Source organism: Pezoporus occidentalis, unplaced genomic scaffold (genome assembly GCF_034315485.1).
Source record: "Pezoporus occidentalis ecotype Australia unplaced genomic scaffold, CSIRO_AGI_Poc_V1 ctg14, whole genome shotgun sequence".
NCBI lineage: Eukaryota > Metazoa > Chordata > Aves > Psittaciformes > Psittacidae > Pezoporus > Pezoporus occidentalis.
Genome location: NW_026913209.1, coordinates 6738434 through 6754140, shown reverse-complemented (window position 1 = coordinate 6754140; position 15707 = coordinate 6738434). Strand labels below are relative to the sequence as shown.

The 15707-nt window shown below is 38.3% G+C and overlaps 1 protein-coding gene across 1 annotated transcript in view; it reads left to right on the top strand.

Annotated features, from left to right (window-relative positions):
• Nucleotides 1-15707, top strand: part of LOC134159104 (V-type proton ATPase subunit S1-like) — a 55710-nt gene that overhangs the window by 20710 nt on the left and 19293 nt on the right. The window lies entirely within an intron of this gene.

Here is a 15707-nt window from a genome sequence, read left to right as displayed (position 1 = left end):
GCGTGAAACCTTATCAAGCATCCTAGTGTGGCTGGTCAGTAAAGACAAAGTGTTAGTTAACTGAAGGCTACTAATGTGTAAATTTTTAAATTATCTTTTTCATTCCTTTTGGTCATTACTTGGTACTTACAACTGGAAGTAAAGTTTCCACCCTTCCTGATAGCCAGAACACCATTTATAGATCACATCATATTATGTTAGCAGTAAGTAGCATTGCTGAATAGTTATTTATGCAGAGTTATCTGGTTTGTATGACATGCGGGTTGTACTCAAGAAATATTCATATTTTAATTTTAATGTGATTAAATGGAAGTTTGTCATGCCTTGAGAAAAACAGAATAGAGTTCCCACTAAGAAGAGAGTTTTATGAGGGATGGGCTGTATGCATCAGCAACTTTGAAAGAAACATATCTGTTCCAGTGGTAACACATATGAGCTCCTGATATGATGCTTAGTTTAATTAGAATTTTAATTCAAACTCAAGATAAAGTAATTTGAGAATACAGAAGATATAATTCCCTTGGTTTAGGCAACAGAAAAGCCATTAGTGGGATTATCTAGATCTAGTGTGAGCAGTGCAGACAGGATCTTGAAAGCTGCAGGGTTTTCAAGAGACGACACTATGAAAAATTCAAATCTGTTCTTAAAACAAGAACAAAACCTAGAAAACCTGTTTTAAATGGGTGTGATGGTGAAGTCCCTTTATCTTATCCAAAAGAAGAATAAGAGGCAACTTGACTGCACTTCATCATGTTCTTTAAGCCAAAAGTGGATGAACCCCGCAAAGATGTTCTGTATTCAACTCGAAATAATCTGGGTTTTTGCAGGGAGGTAGGGTTTTGAACATCTGGCTGACCAACAAGATGATCAGAATAGTCCCTTCAGACTCTAGGAAAAAGGCTAGTTCTACTGAAGAAAACCAGGAACATTCTTCAGTAATCCACCCTGGGAAATTCATTTCCAGAGACTGGGTTTTGAAGACCAGACTTAGAATACAAAGCATGAGGAAGCAAGCTCACATCAACATTCTCTATGCTGCATGTTCTTGTGGTAAAGGGGAGAATTGAGTCCAGGGTTTTTGATCTGCCCTTTTTGTAAATTTTTTTAACAGATATCCAAAGTAAAAATAAAAATGATTTAGTTATTATGGATCTTTACTCTTTGAAATCAAAGGCACACTTAGCTGAAAATTGCATTTACAACAATTGGAATGAAAAATATTTTTAATTAATGAAAGAATTGGTATTATGAGAAGGAATTTTCTGAGCAGTTTTTAAAGTTTGTTGAATTTTACATCTATGCATATTTCAACAGGCTTTCTAAATTAAAGTGACTTAGTTTGAGCAACTGGAGCACTTTTAAATAATTAAAGCAATGTATTTTAAGATGTTCTGCATTAAAAAAAAAGCAATTATAACTTTTCTTAATTTTATAAATTCAATGCCATATAAACCCATTTGAAGCATATTTTCTCACCCCCAAAAAACTTTTAAGTTATTTCAGTGCATTCAAGGTTATCAGCTTCTGTACAGAGCTAGAAAAGGCAAAATGAAAAGTACCTTTGAGGGTTCATCGGTCTGTACATTTGCATGTAACCTCTTCTTAGTGTGTGTTGCATATCTTTGGCTGTGCTTGAACTGGGGAAGATGTGAACTGTTTCATAATCTTAAAATAAAGGACTAAGTTCTTTTGTTTAAACTATAAAAACTATGTATCATGATCTAGAAGTTACAGAGTTACTCCCCATTGATAACTGCGATCACTATACATGAGAAATAAAACACTTTGATCATATGGGAAAGATGATCATAGGGCTGGAGCATCTCTCCTATGAAGATGGGCTGAGACAGCTGGGGTTATTCAACCTGGAGGAGACTCTGGGGAGACCTTAAATCAGCCTTCCAGTCCTAAAGGGGGCCTACAAGAAATCTGGAGAGGGACTTTTTGCAAGGGCATGTAGAGGTAGGACAAAGGGGAATGGCTTTAACCTGTCAAAGCAAAGATTTAGATTAGATATTATTAGTAGAAAAAATTCTTCACTATGCAGGTGGTGAGACCCTGGCACAGGTTGCCCAGAGAAGCTGTGGCTTCCCCATCCCTGGAAGTGTTCAGGGCCAGACTGGATGGGGTTTTAAGCATCCTGGTCTAGTGGAAGGTGTCCCTGCCCATGGCAGAGGGTTTGGAACCAGCTAATCTTTCAGGTCCCTTCCAACCCAAACAAGTTTGTGATTACTTAGTACATTTAAGTGATTACTTAGTACATTTAAAAATTGATAGCAATTATTCAGTATGAAAGGTTTGCACTTACTAAGTTGGCTTTTCTCATTGGTGAAGGAAATGAGTTTTAAACATAGCACTTAAAAAAAAAAAGAATGGACAGCTCCTTCTGATCAGGTGAATGAATTTTATGCAATGAAGCTGCCAACAGCTGGGACTATGAGATACTTCTCTCCTGATAACACTACCTCCTTGCTGTTGGGCAGTTAATGGCTTTGTAGCATTGTCTTTTTATATTCATTCATTCTTCCATTACCTCAAGCAGATTAAAATAAATTTGAGATACACTGGAAAAGATTCCAGACTGGTAGTGGCTTCACAGGGAATGAATTTATGAGACAGAAAGGAAGACTCCCATATGATTGAATCTCTTAAAGGACCTGATGAGAAAGAGCTGTTTAGTTTAGGCAGTGCAGCCATTGATCCCTTTGGGCTATCACAGTTATCAGTTAATTACTCCAATGCATGACAGAGATATATTCAGGCTGGTGCTTGTTCTGTTCCAGTTTGAGCATTTGAAGCTGGAAGACAGAATTAAAACCCTGAAACAGGCTTTTTGGTGACCTAGATGAGATAGTTTCACTAACCAGATGATGATTAGTCTAGATATCCCATCATGTTATAAAGGATCTGCTTTCCTCCAACAAGGCAATTGCCACATCTTTCTGCTCTTGTTCAAAAATGCTTAGCCTTCAAGGTCTGCCTGAGTTGCTCTGACACTGAGAGGGTGATTTGTACCACCTCATTCTGGTGAAGTGTAAATGTCCACATCTGAAATCATCAACCAGGGTTCTTTTTCCAATAAAAGGCTTTTTAGGGTATGATCCTTCTGATCTATTTTGTAGGGGACTGCTGTGGGATGAGATGAAACTCTAGTCCATGCCATATTTTTACAAGTTTGCTTCTGAAACTTCTGCAAGACAGCTTTATAGTTGTTATCTCTTCCCAGTTATATTGAATGCTGAGGAGCCACATATTGCCAAAAGGAGATCTATGGCCACTTCCCAACTGATAATCTTTTTGCTGACTACACTTTGTACAGATGTATTGTGAAGTGCTATTTAAACCTTCGTTACTGCCTCCACACCCTCAGACAGCTTCAGCTACTGTGGGCTTTTTGACTGCTTAATTCGACAAGCTGTCTGCTCTGGCTGGCATTTAAGTGTGTTGAATCTTTGATCCCACTCAGAGCCAGGCAATGTGAGTTATAGTAGCTTTATTCAGCCATAAGTACCATGGACATCTACAGCACAAGTGGTTTCATTTGACCCTTAAAAAGTGTCTCTTGAAGGTATCTCAGAGGTGCTATTTATATGAAACCCAGCTGAAAAGATTATGAAAAGTTTCTATCTTCTTTTACAAGTGCTGGTGGTTGAATTTTCCTAGTTTTTGCCTTCTGCATTTTGCAGTGCTGCATCTTCCACTGAGATCCAGCTCCTCTCTTGTCAACTATTCAGTTCACCTCTCTGAGGAGACTAAACTCTGCGGCATCCACCCCATTAACTTCCAGCTTCTGATTAATGAAGGCTTCTGATTAATGGAATGCTTTTAACCATTTAATATACTCAAACATTATATGATTGGAATTTTCCCCATGAACAGCGTGCTAGAAAAAATGCTTATAATGCCATTTTCAGGAGCTGGGGTTGTAAGGTTAATATCCTCATGCATTCTAGAATATAGGAATTTCTTTATCCATTTATTCTTGTATTTTTTACATTTCAAGGAGCAATTACAGTTTGACTTAGTATAATAAAGCATCAGTTCTTCAACCTAAAAGAAGAAACCAAAGGAGTTTCTCATCCTTTGCCTCTCTCTACTTAAAGAATTCCATTATAATAATAAAAAAAACCACCAAACTTTAACTTGTAGATGAAAAATATGCACTTAGGTGGGTTTTTTACAAAAAAAAAAAAGACAATCTTCTTAATAGAAAAGGACTGCTTAAGGCAGTCTAGAGTAAGAAAAATGAACAAACATTTAGACAAATTAGTTTGGAAATTGAATGCTAAGGATGTGAGAAATGCTTGTTAGCAATTGTGTATGATTCATTCTGTGTATTAGTGGGAAATTGAGGGAAATAAGTGCAAATTAGTGTTTTACCTTTAACTCCAGACTTTGCACTTGGGCATTAAGATTCACTTTAAACATTTCTGCAATTTTAGCTTTCATTTTATTTTTATATTTATTGATATATATATAAGCTTATTGACTTCACTAGGAAATGAAGGGCAGCATGGAAGTGAACTCTTATTCTTACCTGATCAGAACATTTTTTTTTATTTTCAGATGCCAACTCACTTTTTAAGGCATAATGAAGCCTATGCAGGTGTTCCATATACACCAAATTCAAAAGTTCTATTTATTTTACATTTGAAACTAAGGAACAGGAAACCTGGGGTGGGAGAGGGATGGTGGAGAACACAGGTGAGGATGTGTTCTGTCTTAGGAAGAAAAACAGAAATTGATAATATGCAGGTATAAAAATGGCAATGAAAACTCTTAAAAATACAGTCATATATAAGCAGAGGTCATAAATATAATTCAGAACACAATTAAGGTATAGGGCTAAAATAGGATAGAATAAATGTGTAACTGAAGCATACTGATATGGCATGTTGGTAGGCATGCTGAAAACTTTCTGGAAGGAAAATTCCAAGGTAAAAGATTGATCAGGGTGACAGAACAGATCTAAAGAGGACTGCTGTTGTATTTTAAAGAAAATTTGCGTTCAAGGAGACAAAGGCGAGTATTCTGGGAATTCTAGAGTCCTGTTCTTTGAAGGCTGAGCCTGAACATAGCATCCAAGTAATAAGACTTTAACCTAATAGAAATGATCCATGTATCTGTGATTTGGTGAACTGCCTGATAGGCTCCACTAATTATGTTGACAGACAATGTTTGTAGATGGAATGCAAACTGTTTAAACACAACGTATTAAAAGCTCAAACTATATGTCAGAAAGCATTTTTGAAAGACAGCTTCTTTCCCCTCACCCTCCTCCCCACATGGAAACATCCCAAACTGTGGCATAATTAAACAACAGAGTGAAAGAGGTGAGCCTATTAAAAGTAATAAAGCCACGCTTCAAAAAACAAAGTCCTGTGTGCGTACAGAAAATTAAAAAGAATAGAAATTCTTGCAATTTTAGTGCAAAATCATATGGCAGACTTAATGATATTAAAAAGAATAATTTTCAAAAGAGATAAAAACTATTAATAAAACCACATTAGACAAGAATTGTTTCAGAGATGTCGTGGTTTAAACCCGAGCCAGACAGCTTGTTCACTCACTCCCAGTGAGTGGTGCAGGGCTGAGAGCAATCGAGCCCCCACCCCCCTGGGGCTTTCCCCTTCCCCACTCCCAGAGGAATGGGGAGGAGGATCGAAAGAGTGCAACTCCCACGGGTTGAGACAAGAACAGTCCAGCAACCAATGTACAACACAAATCACCACCGCTACCACCACCACCAACAATGATAAGAGAAAATAACAAGGGAAGAGAATACAATACCACCGGCCAAGAAACGAGTCCCACCCGGAAGCCCGTGTCCTTCCGGGTAACTCCCAGTTACCCCTCACCCCGGGCATGACGTGCTGTGGTATGGAATACCTCCCTGGCTAGCCTGGGTCTGGTGTCCTGTCCCTGCTTCCTCCCGGCTTCCCCTCCTCCCTGGCAGAGCATGAGCCTCACAAAGTCCTTGGTCAGGGTAAACATCACTTAGCAACAACAGAAAACATCGGTATTATCAGCACTGTTCCCAGGCTGGAAGTCAAAACACAGCACTGCACCAGCTACCAAGAAGGAGAAACATGACTGCTACTGCTGAACTCAGGACAAGAGAACATTTGATCTAACAAAACAGAGGAAGTCAGAAAAATGAGTGACAAAACAAAGTCAAATGAGTTTGTGTTGATCATCTCAATGGCGGAATGTAGAGAAGTTCTCAGTTTAAAGACTTTTACAGAAATCATCAAGCCTCAAAAACATTTGCTGCTGCTGTAGTGGTAGTAGAAGAGATTTCAGAATAAATCAATAAAATGAATAGTATCGTATCACCAGGGTCAAATAATCTTCACCTAAATTTTAACAAAAATAAGAAACTGCCAAACTATTAATTGTCATGTTTTCTAATGTGCAACTTACTTATAAATTATTGTTTATATAATATATATCTATATATATAAATTATAAATTACAAATTATTTCAGTCTTAATCCCAGAGGAGCAGGAAGTGTCAAGTGTGACATGGAGTTTGAAAAGAGGATCCATTTCTGTGGAGAAATACAACCAGGAATCCTGCCTTCTGTACTTAAAAGAATGGTTGAAACTAAGGTAGTAAATATGTGGATATATGAAGTAAATATAATATGATTTGGTATTCTCTGAGACATTTAAAATATGTAGGTAAAAGTGATCATGTTGCTACAGTAAAAAAAGGCAAAAAAATGAAATAATTTTAGCACAAAAATAAAAAAAAATAAAGGTAGAAAAAAAGATAAAAAATAAAGGATTGATGTTTGCATTGGGCAGTAATTACCAGTGGGATTCCGTGAGGACTGATGGTGATGCCTGTGCTGTTCAACAGAGATGTTGTTAGTATGAAAAGGGGGCTGAAACCCAAAGGTGCCAAAGTTTCCTGATGTACTGACAAGTTGGAGAAACTACTCACAGCACTGCCTTACTGGGTGATAAAATGACAAATGAAATCCAGTGTGAAGGAAAGTAACACACATAAGGAAAACCTTAAATATGCATATTACACTGTGATGAGTGGCTGCTATTTCTCAGAAGAGGGATTACGGTGTGAGTGTGGGTAGATCTCTTGGAACATCCCGACAGTCAGCAGTGGGATGAATTTCAAGCATGGCGTTACCAAACATATTGGAAAGGAAAAGGGCAAAGCGGCAAGCATCAATTAGTTCACTATGCCCTTCATCAGTGTATGTCTGCCAGTGGGCTAGCATGTGCGATTCTGACTACCCATTTCCAAGGAGATACAGTAGAGCTAGGAGATAAAATATTTTAGTTAGAAAATGTGACATTTCAAGAGGCAGATACTAAATAAAAGCACCAATTACATGGATGGACTAAACAGGAAATAATTACAGATAATTATACTGTCTCTGGCCAGTAATCATGATTACCTCCACTCACAGGTCAGGGTGCAGGAATGCAGGAGCACCAAATTCCTTTACAGACACAAAATAAACTATTTTAAGGTGATGAAAGTACATAGATTTCAGCGATGTGGTGAACTGATGAAGAAACATAGGAAGGAAGAGTTAAAATAAGGTCCTATTATTTGTGTTCATTTGAATGCAGCCTTCAGCTCTGAAGGATTCTAACCCAAATATTACAGAAATCATAAAGGGTATCCTGGGACAAGTATTATTTGTTTTTACCCTTTTCTTATTTTTAGCTGCCACTTACTATCAGTAACACTGGCAGTGAGCTAGGTGGATCTTTGGTCTCACAATTTAGCTGGCCTTGTGTCTTGGCAGTGGAGGGTTGGGATATTGACACAGCATTTCTCTGGGACAGGAATGTGAAAGGTAATATGTAACTTATTTAACTAAAGGCTATGAGCCAGAAAAGGCAGCCAACAGACTAAACAAAGCTCTGCTAAAGAAAGCTTGTGGACTTTCCTCATCATGCTCACCTATAGGTTGTTGTAGAATTACCACTTTTGAAAATGAAAAGAATTGCCACATCAAACAAACATCTGCTGCATGTAAATCATTGTTCTGCTGGCAACCAGGAAGTCCACAGCAAAAAGTGGCTGTCTCAGCTGGAAATCAGGTAGGCAGCATCCTAAGCATGATGCAGTTTTCCCTGCTTTCAGTGCAGTGAAACAGGTTAGATTCTCAAGATCCTATCCGTGTGATTAAGGATATGCAAGTCATGTCAGGGAACTCTGAATCTCTTCTCCATTCATCGTTACTGGTGAACGCAGGGACTTGTATCTTCAGCACCTTCTCCAGACACCAAAGCCCATGGGCATGATTTTTTTCAGAGGCAGGTGTGCATTCCCGGTTTGGGAAAGTTAAGGGTTAGAAATGGGGAACGATCCCATCCACCCAGAGGATTTCAGTGTCTCTCCTCCCCGCATGTTCCCAGGGCTGAAGAGCCAGCAGCTTGGTGCTGTGCAGCTAGGTAGCTCCTACATGGTGTCAGAGCAGCTTTGCCCTAAACATCTACCTGCAGTACTTCTTGTGTTTCCTCCCTTTGTAGGAAATTAAATGAATAAATCTGGTAAAAGAGCCAGCTGGTGCAACCACAGGGATGCCCTGTGTGCTGGCAAAGGCATTTATATCCTGCACCATTACATTTCTATCGCAGCCTCTGTTGTCTGTGCTAAAGAGGTAGCTGTTAGAGGAACAAATGCACATTTTGCCAAAACATGGCATAAAAGTTTGCCAGTAATTGGTAAAATGCAGATCTCTGACCCTGGGAAGTGTTTGTGATCTGGTGGCAGAATAAAAAACCCCTAAATTTTAGTGCATCCCATTTGTAACACAAACTAGTGAGAAGAAACCTGGATTATTTCAGTTTAGTTTCAACTGGCATATCATCTTCTATCTTTCTTTTCACTTTTGATAAGAATTCATTCACTTCATGTAGTGCCACAGAATGTTTCAATTTTAAAAATTCAGTGTTTTCTGGTAGGAAGACATTTGACAGTTCTAGATCTGTGATATTTCACACATAGTGGTTATGTTTTTCTCTGCTTTATAACTCTTACCCTGCCTGTTATCCCTGAAGTATTAGACTCTGTTCAAAGCCATCAGCTAATGATTTTCTGCCATTTGAAACTGAAAGGAGGGGCCATCGTTATTCATACACAGCCGTTGTGCATATGCAGCCATTAAACTCATAAGCACAGCATGCATGTCTCTAAAATTAGGGTAGAAGATGACAATATTTTTTTCAAAATTTATTTATTTATTTATTTATTACTTCACAAGCATATTTTTTCAAGCACATTTATGACTTTAACAGAGAAATAAATATATCCTTGCTTTAGCAATGGATAATTCTATTGAAATGATCTAAAAGTTACTTTTACTAAATCCTACAGGCTTTTACATAAAAATGTGAACCTGAAATTGCATGCAAGCCTCTATTCACAGTTTTAACATTAGAGCTTTAGCAGACAAAGCTAAGTACTAGTCCAGGGTGTTAATAAAATGTTGTCAGACTGTTACTGCAGTGTTTGTCTATTGAAATGCTGATCTTATTTCTTTCTGAGGACTATATTACCCCATCCCATGTAGCTGACAGCTTTAAATTGGATCAGATCTGAGTCACCTAATATATTTCTTTTTAGAAATCTGTCTAATTAAAACATTGACTGATTACAGGAACATTTGCTGCTAACATCTGAGGAAATAGCCCTGTACAGTCAGACCCCTGTGCAGTCACCTGTGTTAGCAGCAGTCACACTACAGCAAACCCAGAGGCAATGGGACTCGCCAGTGGACCCCTGGACTGTTGGGGATGCTGTAAGAGAGGAGGCAAATTTGCTAGAAGTGAAGTTGAAAAGTCTTTGTTTCTTCTGGGAGCCAACCTATTATCATAGCACTGGGGTTCTACCGTATCACACTGTGGCCTTTCCAGCTCACTCCAACCTCACATGGGAATCTCTGTTGTTGGGTTGTTGTGTGACATATGTCCTTAGTGTCACTGGTAGGCAAAAAACAAATAAAAATGTCAAGATACTCATAATTTTCCTGACAGAACGCCATGGAGCTCTTATTTAATTTGTTAATGGAAGCGTTGCTGTAAAAGCTGTGCTTAAAGTGGTTCTTGACACCAAATTTCATATGACATGGCATATATTGTTCTTGTTCTGTCCTTTTCTATTTTACTAAAACCTCAATGTTTACAATTTTATTGAAACACTGCAGCTGTTCTTCTGTGATGGGATTTCTGTTTCAGCACAAGTGATTGAGTGACTTCACGGATATTTAATGAATCAGAAAAAATACCATTCTACATTTTAGTGCAGTACAGTATGAAAGCTAAACCCCAAGCAGTCTAACAGCTAGATATCTCTGCCCCATGGGCTTTCAGCAAAATCACTTGCAAAATCCTCAAACAGAATAAGGAGGGTTTCTTGCCTTATGCTGAGCAGAACTATTGCAAGGTGGGTATTGGATCCCACTTTGCCTCCTCACTGTTGAGAACTCCTTCCTCCTCTTCAGTACATGACCTCCCTAACAATATTCTTTGCTACTGCTCATGGCTTTTCTCAGGATATGAACTGCCAGCAGGAGCAACTGCTTGGGGTTGAATCAAATCCCCAGCTAGGCTTGCTATTGCCTTTCACTGAAGCTTAGCTATGGGGTAGGAACAGCAATAGGCATCAAGCTGCTAAAGCAATCCCACAGGAGTGCTGGAAGGAAGTTGGTATTTGTTTTCTAATACCCCTCACCTTATAAAGTTCAGTCTTCCAAAGTTTCAAAGCATCATGACAGGGATCAGGAACTCCCAGCCTATGAGGTGGCAGTTACACCTAACTGCTGGCAAAGGTTGCATGCTTTGGTCTCATTTTGTTTTAGCTGATGGGCTACAGCCTGGTAGGAGATGAAAGAAATTTTAAAACTAAGACTGATGACATTGACTGAGATGTGCTAACTGGAAGGGTCAACTAGGCTTTGGTGGGAGTATGTCTATTTTGATACAAACTTGGAAGAGGAAATAGGGTTTATCAAGGCATGGTGATCTCCTTTTAAAAAGCATGGATGTTATTTCTAAGATTAGCTTTGTCTAAGCTTTGTGATGTGGGTGTCATTTATACATATACCTTCTAGCATATGTACACTACTATCAGAAAATTTAAGTCGAGACTGAGTGCAAGAAAGCAGAATAGAACTTAAGAGCCTTTTTATTGATTTCCTATGGTGGAAAAACAAAACCAACAAACCAAAACAAACCAAAAATCCCTTGTTTTAACTTCCCTGTCAAAGAGATCTAGTTTGCTAGAATTATTGGCCTTTGCCTTTTGATTCAGCAAAACTAGAAAGACAGAGCCAGGATCCCTTCACAAGTTCCTGCAGTGCAAGTTCTTGTTTCCTCTGTTTCCTCCAAAGGAGTTGTCACACACAGATGGAGATGCCGAAAGCAAAGAATGGTGGTGTCACCTTGATCACAATATTTTTACAGGGGGAATCTGACCATCTGAAAAACACACTTGTATTTAGACTGTAATTTATTACAGACAGACCTGAGGACATGTAAGAATGATGTGCAACTTCTTCAAGTTAAAAATCTATTTTTTGAAGTATCAGTAAAAATTTGAAGTGCAGTGTGTCCTACGATCGCCCTGTCCACACCTCTTTCTTCAAGTTAGGAAAGAAAAGGTGGAGAGGCTCCATTTTGCAGATCAGTCTTCTAAAGTGCAAAAGGATCAAAATATTAAGTGGAGAGAAGGAGACTTTTATGGATCTTCAGATTTTTTATTTCCCTGTGAGTAGCCAACATCTGGAACAAACAGTGCTGACAACTCTCCTGGCACTGTGAGTAACACATTTTAGCCCCTGTCTGCAATTTTCAGTTAGATAACTTGCCAGACCTTGATCTAACCTCAGTCCAACCCTTACCACACATCCGTGTCCTCTTATTGCAGCAGAGGCTCCTCATCCTTTTTCAGATCTCCCATGGCACTTGGATTCCACATATGGACATAAGAAAGTAAGGAAAACAACCAGTTGGAGTGGGTATTCCCCTTAGCAGTCTAAAAATGATGTAAAATCTGTAGCTTCTTTTATCTTTATGTCAGAATTGCTCAAACCAGTGAAATTTAAGGTGGAGAATTAAGTGTACCAGCTCCTTCCACTGCTACTCCAGCTTATACATATTCTGTTTTATTTTATAAAACCAAGATCTTTTTATAGGCCAAATCCTGCTCTTCCTTAAGCTAGCTGAAAAAGTTGGTATAAAAATCTGTTAATATCTACACGTGGAACATTCAGTCAGTAGGGAAATGAATGAGATCTGTGAGAAATTCTCCACTTCTGAGTGTATTTCCACTCGACTCTTTCTGTATATATATATATATATGTGTGAATGCACATAAATATGTGAGCAATACAGGTATCCAAGTCCATACTTATGCCAAGTATTGTCACAGTTCACTTATCCATGGATTTTGAATTATTTTATCTTTATTTTAAAGAATTTTTCTCTCTTTGGTTATAACCTAGATCAAATTTTCTGTTTTGTATTTCGCTGAAGACAAGCACATTATGTACCTGCTTGCTTTTTCTGCATAGATTGGGGATTCTGTTCATTTTAAAGTTTCTACATAAGAAAAAAATTATTAGTGTTGACAGAAAATATGTCTGAGTAAAAAATGTAAGGGCTTGGCTCTCACAATCTAAGAGCTTACTGCAGCTTCTACATAAGTACAGAAATGGATTTTTCTAAATGAGGTTTATAAATTTCCCTGAATCTACTCAATGCACATTTTTGCCAGCTTTGTTTCCCTTGAAAGCTTTAATGTAGGTTTACATTGAAGCTTGCATTGAAGAGATTTTATATGAAAAGAAAGAACAATTTCAGAAATTAAATTGTGGTTCTGAAAACACCTGCAAATGCAATTACTTGGGATGTGTGCAGTCTTTAGATATGTATTTTTTATTGTATTATATGCAAGTTATAAAATTTCAGGTGATTTAGTATAACCAAAATTTCAAATTTAAAAAGCTACCCAGAAGTTGTGATAACGTACCACTTTGAATGAGACAGGTGAATAAGAAATAATGGTGTATTCACATGAGCTTCTGATAATCCCTGATAAACTAGGCATTTCCACTGGAAATATTTGGGGAATTCTGATACAGCTGGGTCACAAACATTCCACCCTACAAACTTTCCTAGTGGAAAATGTAGTTCAAACATCCTCTGGGTTCAGCTGAAGCAGAGCAGAAATTTTGTCTGTCAGTTTTAATTATAAGGAATGAAAGTCAAAATTAGCTGGTGGTAGGTAAGATCCTTTGCAACAGAGCACAAAAAGTGTAGTTGCTGCATCAAAGCTTGCATTTGAACTTGTTCAAAATGTTGTGTTGCTCCAAATCATTGGTTTTTTTTCAGTACTATGCCTAATTTCATATCTTTATAGGTGATAGACAGGATCTCGTGGTTCACATTTTGTACTGATATGTTAATTTGAACAATAGGACTTGGAAAAAGCAGTAGGTAAAATATGAGTAGTTCACATAGTAGGCAGGAAACCACACCCTAACAAGACAACTTCTTTTTGAAATCCAAGAATTTGAGGAAACCTTCCCCATCCTGCGTCCTACTCGGGTAATTCCAAGGTCTAGACCTGAAAATTATTTAGAACAGAATAGATAATTTAGAATAGAATAGATAATTGTGGTTGGAATTGACCTCTGGAGATCATCTAGTCCAACTTCCCTGTTCCAGCAGGGCCTTCTAAAAAGTTGCCCAGTACCCTGTCCAGCTGGATTTTGAACATCTCTGAGAATGGAGACTCCATAACTTCTTGGGCAACCTGTGCCCAAGCTTGCCCAAGCAACCTGTACCTGAAGCTCGGTCTGCTTCACAGTACAGAAAATGTTTCCTGATGTTCAGACAGAATGTCCTGTATTTCAGTTTGTGCCCATTGTCTCGGGCCCTCTCACCTGGCCCCACTGAAAAAAACCTGGCTCCATCTTCTTCACAATTTCCCTTCTGGTAATTGTACACATTCATAAGACCCAAGCTACCAAGCCCAAAATCTTGTTCAGATAGCAGTTGTCTTTGGGGTGCTGTGGTGCGGTTGCAGTACCTGGTTTCCTCTCCTAGGGTGTTAGTTACACCTCATGATTCAGGCCATCGTAAGTGATCCAAAAGGCTTCTTTGACCTTCCCTTTCACGAAGTATTTTAAGCTTTTGTCTACATCTGCATGCCCTATGTTTTCAGGCTCTTTTCTGCATTTATTATTGCTATTAAGCAATATCTTTATGTTTATTTTTTTTAATAGAAGCTGAGATTTTTATGCAGTTTAGTGATACCAATGGCTGGTTTAATTGTGTTGTGACTAAATTTAGAAAAATTACCTTTTGCCAGCTAAATAGCATGTATACTGAGAATGCAGTGCTGCAGTGCACAGTACAGTATGGAGGCAGGGACTAGGCTAAGGTGCAACCTAAAAAGAGAAAGGAAGTGGACCCTTCTTCCTCCTCACCTCACTTGTTGAAAGTACAGAAAGACCTTCCCCTTCCCTTAGCTGCTACAATAACTCCACAGAGAGGATGCGGTCATAGATCCATACTATTAGAATTGAAAAGGAACAACAAACACCACCAAGACTGTTTTCTTATCGTTTATGTGCACACCTAAACATTGCAATAAAAATGCCAAGACTGAAAAAGAAGGCATAACCATATGTTGAACTGATTCCCAAAAATCCTACTTTGAAACTAGTATGAAATGTAACCTGTTTCTATGGTTCATTACCATTCATCATTTCAGCCAATGAAAATCTTATTTTCCCCATATTTTGTATTTTTCTCATATGTGTTTGCCACCATTTGGTTTGAATATAAGCCATTTGAACATGAGATATTGCAAATATATAAAATGGCCCCAAATCTTTTTTCTTGTCTCTAGCCATTCTGTTTTGGAAAAGCCAACAAAACCCTGGCAGCAACAACAAAACGAATAATTTTGGATGTAAGGTCTGTTTACTTTGGAAAAGATCAGCATTTTGGTGCATCAGAATGTTGCCAGATCAGCTTTCTCCTTTCCAACAGAGATGATCCTGACTTAGGAGTTTTGCAACACAGATCAAAGGGAAGAATTTTGTCCAGGCTGCTTTTACTGCAGGTTCTGTTGGTAATTACAGTTCTGGTCTAGGACACTGTAAATGGCACCCTTTCTTTTCTATGCCTTATTTAATCAGGTCTTGTGATTGTTCATTGCATATCCGAGATCAAAAAATGTCATTGATAAATCTGGAGGAGCAAGACAGTGACTCCAACATCCCATGGTTCAGATTAGGTAAAGGCAAAGTGGGCACTAAACAACAGAATAAAATATTGTTTAATGATTGACAACACTGCAACTGTGGATTTTTCCTAAGCAATCTAATATGATTTACAATAACTCAATGTAAATATAATCCATTTCTCAAAGAAACATCTTGTCATTTATAGTTTAGCATGAAATATATGGCATGGAGAGAATGATTTTAATTCAGTAAGCTCATGCTTGTGCAGCAACAAAAGAGTAAGAAAATGTGCTTAAGACATAGAGTCAGGGATGTACTGGAGAGCTCTCAGCTTCCCACTGCAGGTCAATGGGAAGGAGCAACTGCTGTCTTCAGTTCTCCAGTGGGTCCCACACTGGGGTGTGTCACACATCCTCCTTCCAGCCTCAAGACTAAATTTTCGTGAATCTCTGATTGTGAATGTGCTGA